Genomic DNA, 12,888 nt, shown 5'->3' with positions numbered 1-12,888 from the left:
CCAGAGGGCAGAGTTAATGGAATCCGAAAGAACTACAAGGATCCAGGGAGACGGGAGAGAGCTAATTACACATCTGCAAAGCAAAATGAAGGGAACATGTTTGCCTTCCGATTTGGAGGCTGGAGGAAGAATTGTGGGAGCCGAATAACAATCTGAACGGCAGAGCCGCCGTCAATCCAGTCAGTCTTGGTTTCAGACACTAAGTGCGGGAATGAGTGCAATCTACAGAATTACACTGTGGGTCTGGGAGGGAGCCAAAAACGGGTACAAAAGAAGAAGGGTGCTGTTCTCCCATAAGAGATGAGTGACCTGGGGTACTTGTGGGTGGGTATGGGTTCCACCTAAACAAGGAGGAGGCACGTTGAATCTGTATCTGTATCTGGAACCTGGAACCTGGACACAAAATCAAAAACAGAGTTGAGGATGCCCTCAAATACGGTAAACAGGAAGGTAGGATAGACGTTATCAGCAGAGACTCCAGAGGAAAAAAAATGAGCAGAAGAAGGCGGGCAACCAATGACCAGCAACGCCAGCTAGCACTGTGGGTTGTAGATCAAGCAGAAGCAGGATCCATAAGCAAGTTTCCAGGTGCAATGGGCTAATCTCGGCATTAGGGTAAATACCCAGCAACTGGTTTTAATGCGTTACTGCTCTTTCTAAAGCAGGCACATTGAATCCTGTGCCTCCTAGTATACCCTGCTATCCCCGCTCCCACCAAGTGATTGTGGGGGGATCAGATTTCAAAACTTAGGAACTTGAGGTAAGAGTTTCACAATTTCAAGGCCACCCTGGGCTGCATAGACCCTGTCTCAAACTATAAAACAATAATGATGTGCGCAGAAATGGCTGTGAAACTCAAGGGGCTCTTCAAAGGCAAGGCAACACCATGATGGTGCTGAGATTGTTCTAAATCTACTTTGAAGAGAGGGGTGGTATGTTTGAAAGTGGAAAAAAATCAGAAATAATATACTGGGGACAGAGGCTTAAAAAAATAAAAACAAAAGAAGTTCCGGCTAATGACACAGTGAAAAGTTTCCCTAATCTGGCCAGAATTTATACACAGATAATCAAAGACACCAAAGTTAGACTGGTCGTTTTCTTTATTTTTTTTCCCACTGTAATGGCAGGAAAGTTGATTTCCATTTAGAAAATGAAGCGTCCACCACTACTGAAAAACAGGCGAGTGTCTCACGCTCACGTACTACTGTATTGGTAATTTTTTTAAACCAGTGAGAGAGAACTAAAACTATCCACTGGGTTACACAGCCCGGGTTGACTATGCATATCTGCACCTGCACACAGAAGGATGTGTTCTAAGATCCCATGCCCAACATGCTGCTGCTATGATGCCCAACACTTAGCAGCAGAGGCACTGATAGACTACAGGTCTGCACTTCTCTCTTAGAAATGTCTACTGGATGATTTTTCCAACATGGCGATAACCTTGGCAATCTGAGCAAAGACACGGCAGCAATAGTGAAAGCCGAGAGACAGCACTATAGGTTCCCAACACTACCTATTATCCACCAAGTGCTATTCCTCCTCCTCCCAACCTGATTTGTTCAGGTTGGCAATAAACCCTACTAAAAACGCATGACTTCCCAGCCCCCCGTTGTAGACCAGGGCATGCCAGTGGTGTAGATATGACCAACGACACGTAGGCAAGAGACTCAACACCAGTGCCTCTGCCTGGATGAAAGGGCTGTCTTTCTGACATGCCATTCCATCGCCACACACCATTCTTCCTTCCTATGATGCTCTCCCAGTGACCAGAGGTCATATAACCATGACCCAAAAGGGCACTGACAGGAGCACAAATGGATATCCATCAGGATAGAGAATGGGAAGGAAGCGCCTGGGTTCTCGGGGCATCCCAGGCTGTGCCAACCTTGCATTGCCCACCAGTGAGCTTCTTAGTTTAGAGAGACAAACTTGTTACTTGAACTTCTCCCAACAGCCTTCCTTTCATTATCAGCTGAACGTAACCCTAATTGGCCAGAGCCACCACAGTTCTTGTGACTCATATACAGGGAAGACAACAGTGAAGCTGGGTTGTGAGCAAAGGAAGAAAATAAGAAGGGAATTCTGGAGAGACGGTCCAGAGGGGATGCTATTGGCCTTTAGGGCAAATGGGATGGTAAAGGTATAAACCGGGGGCATGAGTCTTGCGGGGTGCCTCGACCTGCTAGCCTATGAGTATTTGCTGAGCTCTCCTGTGTAACCAGCACTACCCCCTTCCTCACTTTCTTAACACCGCTCTCCAGTGGCATAAAGGAGTCCTCCTCTAGGGATCCTAAAATGCTTTGGCAAGGTCTACAGAGACAAATGTCCTACCCCGATCTCCCGAGAACAGCCTTCAAGTCCGGCTCACTCAGCAGTCTAGATGGTAATAGGATACGCGTTCGTTCAACTCTTTTTTTTTTTAACTTACATTGATTGTCATCCAATAGGGCCGAGAGGCTGAGAGTTGAGCAAGAACAAAAGAGCTGAGTCTCCAGCCCTAATAAAATGAAGCCTCTTTAGGTATCAAACAACAGTCAGAGAAGGAGCTACTCGGTCAAAGTGAGAACAAGGAACAGCAGTGCTTGGGAGGACTGCGAAGACCGAGGGAAGGGAGCCGTGGGGGTGCTGCCCACCGGATGTGACTGTTGCAACGATGAACGCACAGCAGCTGCGAGTGCCTGCGTGGAACCTGGAAAGAAACGGGAAAGTAGGGACCTGAGTCAAACAGACCAGTAGGGAAGAAAACGAGATCAGGGGGAGTGGAGAGGTACGAGAGACGGTCAGGGAGGGGTGTTTGCAAACAATCAGGGTGCGTTTGGTACAGATACAGTACTACCAAAAAAGTTAAAAGATAAAAAAAATATATACATCTAAGCCTAGCCAGTTCCAACCATAGCCATGTTACATGACGTGGCAGGTTCAAACCTGTAACTAATGCTAGCAAGTTTAAATGATGACAAACGTTGTAAATGATAGAACCGCGTTCTCTGTCTCTCCCCTCCGTTGCTGGTTTCCTAGCTTCTAAAGTGAGCAGTAAGGTTTGTGGAATTGTTGTTTTAGCAACATCATTTATGCACAGGCGCTTACCCTCAGGCACCAGGGAAGCAGTGAGGTACCCAAGTCTTCTCCTGGCAAAGTGCAGTGGCCGTGGGTTTTGCTTTGCCCTCCCAGGGCCCGACTGTAGTCACTAACCTCGTCCAGGGTTAAACTCTCTCTCTTCCACCCATACAACAGAATCCTATCAACTTGTCTCCTCTGTATTGTTCAAGGTGACTGAAACGCTGGAGCCATCCGTCACATATGCTGCAGAGCTTTAAAAAGCGTGACTTCTGATCACTGGGCTCTAAAAATGCCACTCCATGGTGTGCGCCGTCCCCAGGGCTCTCTTGACTTCCACACACTTCACTCTCTTCGTCTTCACAGCTCTGTGAGTCAGACACCATCACACTCGCCCTGTAGGTGCAGAACGGAGGTACAGCATGTGTGAGCCGTTACCTAGCAATAACAACGGTTAAATGCCACAGGCAGGATGCTGACCCCGGGGGGGGGGGGGTCTGCCTTCAGAACTGGGACAATTCGAGGCTACACTCCCCCTCCCGTGAGCACTATGGGCCCTTCTGGACCTCAGATACCAACCACCCTGGGTATTCTTTCTCCTATGCAGTCAGTGCTCAAACCCGGACCTGCTCTGTTCTGTGTCCCGAAAGAGGGCTAAACACCGGAGTCTGCATTACTTAACGCCTTTTTCTTTTTGGCTTCTAGCTGGATTGGGCCAATGGAAATGACTAGAAGGGATAAGAAAATGACAAAAGGGATTTATTTCTGCTCTGATCCTTCCCTACCATTCTGGTCACAGGCCCTTCCTCAACAGCCATGGCTCCCGTTGGGAGGCTGCTTCCATCACTTCCGCTTGCTGGGCTCCCCAGGAAGACTATCTATCTCTCCCCTTCTGTCTTTAAGCCCAGTGTTAACTCCCGCCGTCTGCTGTCAACCTCCAGGCGCTTTCCAGGCTCTTCCGGTTGGTTGCCTGAACTCCGCCCACACTTTGTTCGTTACACTGTAAACTGTAAACATGTAAAACTCTGAGGCATGTTAGCGATTTCCTTTCAGGGTCCTGACTATAGAAAGTTCATACAACAAAGTTTCCTTCCTTGGCCCAGGAGAAAGGGCCCGCTGTTGTGACAGTAAGCTCTGGATCGAAAGGACACGCCGCTCTTCTTTAGTTCTTCAAAACAGAATGATGGGGACTAGAGCAATGGCTCAGTGGGTAAAGTGATTGCTGTGAAATCATGAGGACCGGAGTTCGGATCCCCAGGGCCCATGTAAAAAGCATATACATATAAGTTAGAGCTGGGCAGGGTTGGGTGGGGGAAGAGACAGGTGGATTCCTGAAACTCATTGGCCGACCAGTCTAGCCAATCAGTGAGCACCAGGTTTAAGGAGAGTCTTGGTCTAAAAAATTAAGGTGGAGGGTAACACAGGAAGATGCCCAGTATAAACCTCTAGGCTATACCCAGGCATGCAGAAGTCTGTGCACTCATAATCACATGTATGCATACATGCAAACCACACACACACACACACACACACACACACACACACACACACGCACTGGTGATGGATTACAGAACTTTGAAAAGAATCAAGACCAACAGAGCCAACTGACCTGAACTCTTGGGGGCTCCCAGAGACTGAAGCACCAACTGAAGAGTGAGCATGGGCTGGACCCAGGCCCCGCCCACATGTAACAGATATGCAGCTTGGTCTTCATGCAGGTCCCCCAACAACTGGAACAGGGGCTGAATCTCTTGCCTGCCTGAGGATCCCATGCTGGCCAAAGTGAGAGAGGATACTCCTAGTCCTGCAGTGACTTGGTGTGTTAGGGTAGGGTGATATCCCCAGAGAAGAGGAGAGGGAAATAGGGGTTGTCCTGGGAGGAGTAGGGGGGCTGATATTGAGATGCAAAGTGAATAAATAAATAAATTAATAAAAAAAAGAAAACACCCTAAAAGGAAAAGAAAATAATAACAGAGCCGATGTGTCAGAGAGACATGATGATTACAAATGTGTCTGCGTTTAATAACAACAATTTTAACGACGAGGTTAAGAAACTGACAACTAAAAAGGGAGATACAAAAATTGCCTCTAAAATTATAGCTGGAGATTTTTAACATACCTCTTCCAAACATGACAGGATGAGTAGATTAAAACACTCGGTGATTCAGACGACCTGAAGAGCTCCTCCCCCCCTCCCCCTCCCCCTCCCCCCATCCCGTCATTATCCCTAACACACCGCTGTAGAAAGTACATCTACACTGCCAAGTGGAGATTAAATGATACTTAAATGCTAGCACATCAGTCAAAGCGCCGAGCAGTAAGAAAGCCGTGAAGGCCTCTGTGAGCACAGAAGACGCTGTATATGTAACAGGGGAGCTTCTGACGAGAGAGAAGTCTCAGAAAAGACAAGGTGTGCCACAGAGTCCTAAACATCACCACAGTGCTAGAAGTTAGTACAGTGCCTCCCCTCGGGGGATAATGGCCAGACAGTGTTATGAGGTGGGTTTTTGAGACACTGGCTCTGGCGACTCACTTAGATCCAAGTTATGCTTCATTTGCTTGGTATGTGAAAGTTCTGTAAGCTGTACCCTAAAGACTTGAGCACTTTGGAAATGCATATAGTTCTTCAAGAATAAGCATTTTAAAAGCACAAATTCCACACTTGCTAGCTTTTCTTTTCAGTGTTTCCTGCCCACTGTGCTTGGCCAGGCGGGAATTTGAGGGAAATGTTAGCCCAGCAGAGCAAATCATAAAGTCACCTGGATGGCACAAAGCAGGAAAGAGATTTAATAAAATAGAGCTTTGATGCTTTAGGCTGTTCTTGCTAATTCCTGGATAGGGTCTTTGCCCTCGGTTCTTATCCACCCTCCTGGGTATTCATGCCCTAGACTGGGAAACTTTGAAAAAGCAAGTTGCTCACGCCTGCACCAGTAGAGCACAGATCTCCACCCCTTGCCTTTGAGCTTGATCATGTGACTTTCTTTGGTCAATTATACATACAAAAGAACCTATACACTGATTCAAAGCCTAGACCTTCAGAGGTCTCAAGTAATTTTGCTTCCCCATTAGTATTTGAAAGGTGTTCTAGTAGCTTCTGAATTACACCTTATTTTTAAGATTTACTTGTTTTTATCTTATGTGTGGAGTGTTTTGCCTGCATATATGTATGTGTGTGTGTGTGTGTGTCATATTGTATAGTACCAAACTAGAACAGAGAATAGAATTATATCCTTTGGAACTAGAGTTAGAGATGGTTAGCCACGATGTGGAGGTCTGAGAACACATCCCCCGTCCTCTAGAAGAGCAGCCAGTGCTCTTAACCACTGAGCCATCTCTCCAGCACCCTGTCCCCGAATCCTGAACCTCCAAATGAAGCACATAGCATAGACTTAAGACCTGCACTTGAAGCAGAGCATTCCACAGCCCCCAGACAAATGATTATTCTCTACAGTGGAGAATTTTTTTTTTGTACTTGTTCGTTCTACAGCAACCACTAGCAATACACTTGTCAAAAATCCAGAAACAGGCGTTATAGAATATACGCTATACAAGCAACTTGTATAATTCTGATTTCTTTAAGCTGATAGACCCACTTCTAGGCTCTTTTCATAGCTTTTTCTAGATTTTAAATAATTGTAATGACAAATACTATAGAAATAATAATTGTGGTACTAGCATCACATGTTAACTCAGCTGAGCTGGGCACACCGAAATAGCTGTTAAACATTGTTTCTGAGTAGTGTATCTCTCGGAAGAGATTAACATTGGACTCATCGGGCTGCATTAAGGCCTGAATTCATCATTTCTTCCCTTCCTCAGGCTGAGACATCCATCTTCCCCTGCCCTCAGCGTTTGAAACTCCTGCTTGTCAGGCCTTCAGACTCTGGCCAGAACCCAACACCACTGTGCAACTTGCCCTAAGGACTCAGACTTCGATTGAACACTGAAGATTCTTTTTTTTTTTAATGTTGCTCTTTTTTTATTGGATTATTTTCTTTATTTACATTCCAAGTGCTATCTCATTTCCCGGTTTCCTCTCCCATCCCATCTCCCCCCACCTGACTCTATGAGGGTCCTCCCTCACCCACCCACTCATTCCCTCCCACCTCCTCACCATGGCATTCCCCTACACTGGGGCATCGAGCCTTCACAAGACCAAGGGCTACTCCTCCCATTGATGCCCGACAAGGCCTATCCTCTGCTACATATGCAGCTGGAACCATGGGTCTTTCAATATGGGAGAACCTTTCAATATGGGAGAACAGAATGCTCTTTCGCTTTGCACCTAAAAAGAGAATTAACACTTCCCTCTCCCGGGTTTGACATTTACTCTTCTCCTGCAAAGCTACTGTTGTCTTGAGGTATAAGAAACCCAGCCCATCAGACCTCTCAAGTTGTGAATAAGGAAGCCGGGAGTGCGCCTACCTCTCCTTTCCTCAGGCTGCTGGGAAGATGGTGGACATTCAGAAGGAGCGTGCTTACCAAGAGCTGTCTACAATCTTTCAAAAGAAGAAGAATGTTTTGCTGGGAGGAACCGGCAAGGAAAAACTCCCTCGGTACTACAAAAACATCGGTCCAGGCTTCAAAACACCCAAGGAGGCCATCGAGGGCGCCTACATAGACAAGAAATGCCCCATTCGCTGGTAATGTCTCCATCCGAGGTCGGATCCTGTCTGGTGTGGTGACGAAGATGAAGATGCAGAGGACCATTGTCATCCACTGGGACTATCTCCATTACATCCGAAAGTACAACCGCTTTGAGAAGCGTCACAAGAGCATATCTGTGTACCTGTCCCCGTTTCAGGGATGTGGAGATCGGCGACATTGTCACTGTTGGAGAGTTGCAGGCCCCTGAGCAAGACTGTTCCATTCAATGTGCTCGAGGTCACCAAGGCTGCTGGCACCAAGAAGCAGTTTCAGAAGTTCTAAGGGGACTCTAGCCAATGCCCTAGAACAAATAATTATTTTCCAACTTAAAAAAAAAAAAAAGAAAGAAACCCAGCCACAAGACTTTGACATGTCGGTATCCCAGCGTCCTAGAGTCAGACATTGACCCTCCTACCCACCCTCTGCTCTGGCTGCAGTGCTAAGGAGCGCTGCCTTGGCAAACCCTGGAAGTTCTTTGGCTCTAGTCTTAGGAGTACTCAGAAGGCTTGGAGGAACAGCCTGGGACACATAGCACATCAAAAGTCTGTGGCAGAAGCCCTGTCTGCTGACATTCAGCAGCTCTTGCAAAGGCTTCATTTGCATAGCGTCCCTGTCCCAGTGCTAGGCCTCTCGCAGAGAGAGTCTAGCATCTGTCAAAATAGGGATGTGGTTGAGAATACCTGACAGGAATCTTGAGAAGGTTGCCCAATTTGGAATCAGACACTGACTTCCCACCTCCAAAGCAACCTGCCTCTTCTTGTGATCAGCAAGGAAAGAAAATGAACTAAGGAGCTTGAATGTGATTGGCGAAGCGCTAGGGGTATACAGACATCACTTCCGGTTTTTCTTGTAACAGCCTTCAAGGTCAGCGTTCACAAACAAGGAAGGTTGGGGAGGGGGTTGCGCACTAAGATTGACTCAGTCAAAGTCTTGTGGCTGGTAAGCATCCCAGTGGCAAGTTTGGACCTGGGTCTGTTCCCTTCTGTTCTTAGAACCAACAGATGAATGTAACTGCACAAGAGCTATGAGAAAACGTTTGAAAGGCGCCAGTGCCAGGCGTTCTTCCAAAAGTCCGTTGTCGGTTTGTCTGAATGACAAAAACAGGAAATGAATCCGTCCCTAGAATCCAACGGCACCCTTGCATTTGCTATCAGGCCTAAGTGGCACAGGCGAGGAAGCTGACTGTGAATGAAAAGATGGACTTCAGGAAAGAAACAGAGATTCCTCTCACTGGAAAGCCTCAGCTCTCACTGAAATTACCCGATATCAGCATTGTGGCTACCACACAGACTGCATCTAACACATAGACAGCATCATTGGGATAGTTTGACTAGAATGGGATGGGCAGAGTCTTACCCATATAAACACAACTAAACACATTAACACCTGGACAGCCTACATTTCTGGATTCCAGAACATAGGCTACGCTGCGATGCTCCCCATGATTCTGAACTGGATTTAGGTCCCAGTGCAGTTAATGTTTCAATTACTAATTATTTGCCTGCTTTGTAAATTTTTTAAAGGGGGAAACCCTGAAAAAATTTTCCTTTCACATCAGAAAGGGTACCAATGACCAAACTGTGGTCCGGTTCTGTTTCTATATTCACAGTATTCGGGTACCAACCACAGCCCACCTGCCTGAAATGAAAGGAACAAAGGTTGTCCAGGCAGGGTAGGTTCGCAGGAACTCATTTGGCCAGGGAGAAGTAAGCTGTCTCCAAGATGATTCCCAAGTGTTACAGCTCTCTCTATTCAGGGGTAATACGAGCTATATAAACCTTGGGGAGTGGGTAGGGAGGGTTTTTTCATGGTGAGTGATACTGAGGTGCTAGGAACACTTCATTTGCATGAAAAGGAATTCTAGGTGCTTGCTGGACATGTCCTTACAGGAAGAGCCTAAGTTAAACCTGTAATTTGGCCACCAGGCTAATGTGACTACCTCAATGGTGGTGGAGGTTGGGGTCACAAAGATTTGTTCTCTGAGGCATGTAGGCCCAGAACAAGGAGGAAGCAGTTCTTACTCCTGCCTGTCTCAAGATGAAATTTTCCAAGTTTGTACACATCTTGACCTCACTCTTGCTCCAGACCCATTCCACCGCTGCCACAACCACATGCCAGCCCTCAAATCCCGATACACTTACCCTACACCAAAGTCCAATTTGCTTAACCAGTAAGTTTATTGGGGTTACTTACAAGAGTGTAGGTTAAGGGTTACTAACAGGTGTAGGCATGAATTCAAGGCAGGTGCATCGTTAAAAAGACACCCAAGCATTGGAGTATAGATGATCACTTACAAAAGCTATCATCTTGGCATTTCCACAGACTTCTCAGACAGCCTGACAAGTCGGAGAGTCCAGTTTAGGTCTGTCAGTAATCTTTATGGTTTATACAGGCTCAAGGAGCAAGGGGCTTTGTGAATCTTATTAAGTTTCAGTGACTTCCTAGTATTTGGGAGTTGTTTACTTCTTAAGACACAGAGTCTCCTTCCAGGAAGAAACTGTTTCAACTGTAAGGATATTGTCACTCAACAGTGCCTGTAAGTGGGTGAAGGTTGTCACTTCTGCTTTCTAATTGATCATATTTGCCAATCTGGTGAAAGCAACAGAGATAGGATTCATGGTGTATTTCTTTCAGTCTCTTCCTCAGTTCCCTGCAAACAAAAATGCCAAGATCAACTTCAACTTCTCCTGAAGGACACCTTAGAGTGTAGTTGTAAAATAGTGTCCTTGGATACAATCGCTTGGATTGTGTTTATAATCATCAAACATTGAGAGTACTATAATATTTCCAACAAGCACATGATTGCTGGGAGAAAGACGTCACACTAAAAGGTAAGATGACAGACTGTACTGCAAACTGCAGCTGAGTCTCCTTCATAAACATTCCCAAATACATAAACACTTCTTGAGAGCGACACAAAGCAGCATTTGCACATCTAACTTTCACAGCAATAGGGAGGTGAGTTCATAGATATAGATATAGATGAGATGATAGATGGATAGATGGACAGACAGACAGACAGATTCAGGATTGGTTTAGAAAGCCTGTCCTGTATGGAACGATATCACTTTATTACTTAGCCACATAGCCAGATGTAAGGATCCTTAAATAAAGAAAAATTGCTGTAAATTTTAGAAAGGGTTTTGTTTTAATTCCTTTTACAGAATTAGATCAATAACTATCAGGAAGATTCCCAAGAGTTCTCAGAGCTCTGTCATAAATGATCTATCTCTTAAGTGATTTTAATGATTGAGGGAAAGCATCTCTACCAGAACATGGCTGTACAAACCAACCAATACACTAGGATCGTTAAGGCCAAAATGGTACTAACTTAGTGAGTTTGATAGCTGGTAGAAAGCCAAGGTCAGCAGGTAGAAACATAAGTAGACGTAAGTGCTCACTAAAACGTAAGAACCAGGCAAGTGTGATGTGTCTATGTAGATTTTGTAACAAGATGCAGTGTGGTGGAAAATGCAAGGAATTGTTTTATTAAAGACAAAAATTAAGCCAAAAACACGAATAGGCAATTCTCTCTCTCTCTCTCTCTCTCTCTCTCTCTCTCTCTCTCTCTCTCTCTCTCTCTGTCCCTCCCTCTCTCTGTTCCTCCCTCTCTCTCTGTCACGCACACACACAGGAAACCTCAAAGCTAATTCAGATGAGATATGCTAATCAGCCATTTGATACGTATCCCATGGGTGAGCATCAGAGTCCTGTGACGCAGGGGACTGGCCAGGCTGTACAGGCATGAAAACTGTGTGCAGTGGATCTGGAACCATGAGCCTGCGTGGGTGCTTTGTGTAGACTGTGAAAATAAGAGTGTATGTCGTTCCGTTTCACTCCTTAAAGAAGTCCTTGTCTGGGGACAAAAGAACTATTTATCAGAATTCTGCTTTTGGAAACAAGGAATGAATCAGATGCGCCTAATTTATTCATCATTAGGAAAAGTGGGAAGATAAATCTCAGGCTCAGACTGTGGATTTTGCCTGGAGGTTGAGGCAAGGAACTAAATGTGCACAGAACATGGCTAGATCTCCAAAAGTTAATGCTGAGTGACTAAAACAAAAATCAGAATGAAGGCTGCCGTGTATCACCATAGGAGTTAACCTAAACGCACACATGCACACGCACACGCACACGAACATGGAAACAGACACACACACACACACACACACACACACACACACACTTACTGTATTTTCTAGGAATGTATAGATGTCAAGAGTCAGGTATTGTTAGAATGTCATCAAATGCTGTGAAATCACAGTCAATGTTAATGGCATGTTTTATTTCAAGTGCCCCCTTCAATGCTTATTTCCCCTTTAAATAAGCTAAGAGTTGCAGCTTGACTCCCGACTGGACAGCTAGCTGCAAGGCCCTCTTCCAGGACTCTGTCTGCCTGAATAAAGGATTATCAGCCAATCAGCCCACACTGGGCAGCTTTCCTGCCAGCACCAGCTGCTTCCAACGCTCCAGAGGTACCTTGAGAAAGCTACATGATAACCATTGCGGCCGTGGGTTGAAGATCCTCATGCCCACAGCCTGTCTGAGAACAGAAATGCTAGCAGATGCTGTTTGCAGCTACCGCCTGGTGTCTGTGTGACATTAAACAGGAACAATGTACTTTGCAAGTTGACGGGTGACCAAAACAGGAACGATAAACTTTGCAGGTTAAGGGTTCTGTTTGCAGTTAGGACAGTTAAGAATAAGTTCCTGTCTGTCCTATTTTAAGTCCTTGAAAGTTAAAAGTTTCAATTTGTAATTAACCATGATACAAACCACAGACCTAGAGCAACAAGGAGGGCCCGAGGGGGGGGGACTCTGGAATCTTGAATTTTCTCTTGAATCTTGAATTTGATGACAAGGGGAAATAAATTAGAGATCAGAGTTGTGTGGAAGGAGGGCACTGGGTGAGAACAGGAAGGGAACAGGAAGGTTGACTTAGGGGGTTGGGGATTTAGCTCAGTGGTAGAGCGCTTGCCTAGCAAGCGCAAGGCCCTGGGTTCGGTTCCCAGCCCTGTAAAAAAAAAAAAAAAAAAAAAAGAAGAAGAAGAAAAAAAAAAGAAGGTTGACTTAGGGAGGATGAAGGGAGAGAGTACTGGAAAAGACAACTTGATTGGGGGGACAACTTGATTGGGGGGTTCATCTTGGAACAAGCTAGAAATCTAGGACAATGGGAACTCA

The 12,888-nt window shown here is 45.7% G+C and overlaps 1 pseudogene; it reads left to right on the top strand.

Moving 5' to 3' along the window:
- The first annotated feature begins 7,512 nt into the window (after nt 1-7,512).
- On the top strand, nt 7,513-7,999 carry LOC116908019 (annotated as a pseudogene).
- The last annotated feature ends 4,889 nt before the right edge of the window (nt 8,000-12,888 follow it).

The sequence above is a fragment of the Rattus rattus genome, chromosome 8 (assembly GCF_011064425.1).
Source record: "Rattus rattus isolate New Zealand chromosome 8, Rrattus_CSIRO_v1, whole genome shotgun sequence".
NCBI lineage: Eukaryota > Metazoa > Chordata > Mammalia > Rodentia > Muridae > Rattus > Rattus rattus.
Note: the sequence above shows the minus strand (reverse complement) of the source record. Positions and strands in the feature narration are given on the sequence as shown.